General features: G+C 40.4%; 1 pseudogene; it reads left to right on the top strand.

The window, feature by feature from the left end:
* The first annotated feature begins 367 nt into the window (after positions 1 to 367).
* On the top strand, positions 368 to 1,487 carry LOC103070011 (thyroid transcription factor 1-associated protein 26-like; annotated as a pseudogene).
* Positions 1,488 to 1,761: the final 274 nt, after the last annotated feature.

Below are 1,761 nucleotides of genomic sequence, written 5' to 3'. Positions count from 1 at the left end.
AAGGTTGAGGTGAAGAGAGATTACGTGGCTTAACCAAGGACTGATCACCTTGTGAGTGCAGGGCAGGGTTGATTTCTGGTTTTTCCTCCCAAAATATTTTCCTCCAAAAGTAATGTGATATAATGCAATGTGATATGATGTGATGCATTATAAATATGTGAGGGAGATTAAGAGGTACAAACTTCCAGTTGCAAAATAAATGAGTCCCAGACATAAAATGTACAGTATGGGGAATATAGTCAATAATTATGAAATATCTTTGTACAGCGACAGATGGTAACTAGACCTTATCATGGTGATTATTTTGAAATGTATAGAACTATTGAGTGGGTCCTTTGTGGTTTTCTGGTGACATGGTTGGTGTGCCATGGCACTGGTGAGGCTGGCAGCAAGGTGGTAGACGGAATTTTGGGACACGTGGTGAAGGAGCTTCACAGGTAGGATTCAAGAATAAGAATGTGAAACAGATGATATGGCAATCTAACCATCTGCAAGCCTTCATGGGGAGTGTTCTTGAGGGACAAGTCTGCATTTTGAAATGAAAGATTCAGCAAAATTACAAGAAATTACTATGGAGGGTAAAAAAGGCTCAAACCACACAGGAGCCCCAATTCATAGATTGGTACCCTGATCATCTGAAACATCTCTATTTAGATGAAGAGGAAAGACTCAAGAATCAACTTAGAAAAGTTGACCAGTCTTTGTTAGAACAAGTTGACTGGCCTTTGTCAGAAGAACAATTTGATCAGCCTCTGTCAGAAGAGCAATGTAACATTGACCAGGCATTGTCTGAAGAACATTGTAGCAATGAACAACCTCAGCCAGAAATAATGTAGCATAAGAGTAAACTTCATTACTATGCCAAAGAAAAATAAAAGAAAATATCAAATCAAAAAGCACAGGAAGGGGACTTCCCTGGTAGCACAGTGGTTAGGAATCTGCCTGCCAATGAAGGGGACACGGGTTTGATCCCTGGTCAGGGACTAAGATCCCACATGCTGCAGAGTGGCTAAGCCCACGCACCACAACTACTGAGCCTGTGCTCTGGAGCCCGTGAGCCACAAATGCTGAGCCCGCATGTCACAACTACTGAAGCCTGCACACCTAGAGCCCGTGCTCCACAACGAGAGGGGCCACTGCAATGAGAAGCTCGCACACCACAACAAAGAGTGGCCCTCGCTTGCCGCAACTGGGGAAAGCCCGCACGCTGCAATGAAGACCCAATGCAGCCAAAAATAAATAAATAAATAAACTTATTTTTAAAAAATTTTAAAAAAAGCACAGGAAGAATATGAACAGGTACAAGCTAAGTGTGTTGCTAAGAAACAAGAATTTGAGAGTAGAAAACTAGAGAGAGAAGAAGCTCAAAGGCTCTACAATAAGAAGAAAAAGTGTTCAAAATATTGAGCAAAAAGACTATAAAAGGCCAACCAAACTTGAATTTACAAATGGAGTAGCTTCTTAAAAAAATACAAGAACAAAATTAAGTCAGACATGTCATCCTTAATCAAGGGTTAAAATATCTGCTGTTTACTGAGTTCTCTGTATACGTACTAAACCTCCTAACAATTAACTAAATTTATTGGCAGAAACTGGGCTGCTAAGCTATACTAAATTTAAAATGTCCAAATATTTTTGTTTTTGTAAGAGAAAATTTTCTATGTATGTTCTACATAATACTCTTTTTTAAAAAACTTATTTGCGGCTTCCCTGTGGTGGCGCAGTGGTTGAGAGTCCGCCTGCCGATGCAGGGGGCACGGG

The sequence above is a fragment of the Lipotes vexillifer genome, unplaced genomic scaffold (genome assembly GCF_000442215.2).
Source record: "Lipotes vexillifer unplaced genomic scaffold, Lipotes_vexillifer_v1.1 scaffold1039, whole genome shotgun sequence".
Classification (NCBI taxonomy): Eukaryota; Metazoa; Chordata; class Mammalia; order Artiodactyla; family Lipotidae; genus Lipotes; species Lipotes vexillifer.
The sequence above is the reverse complement of the archived record's forward strand: the minus strand, read 5'-3'. Positions and strand labels throughout refer to the sequence as shown.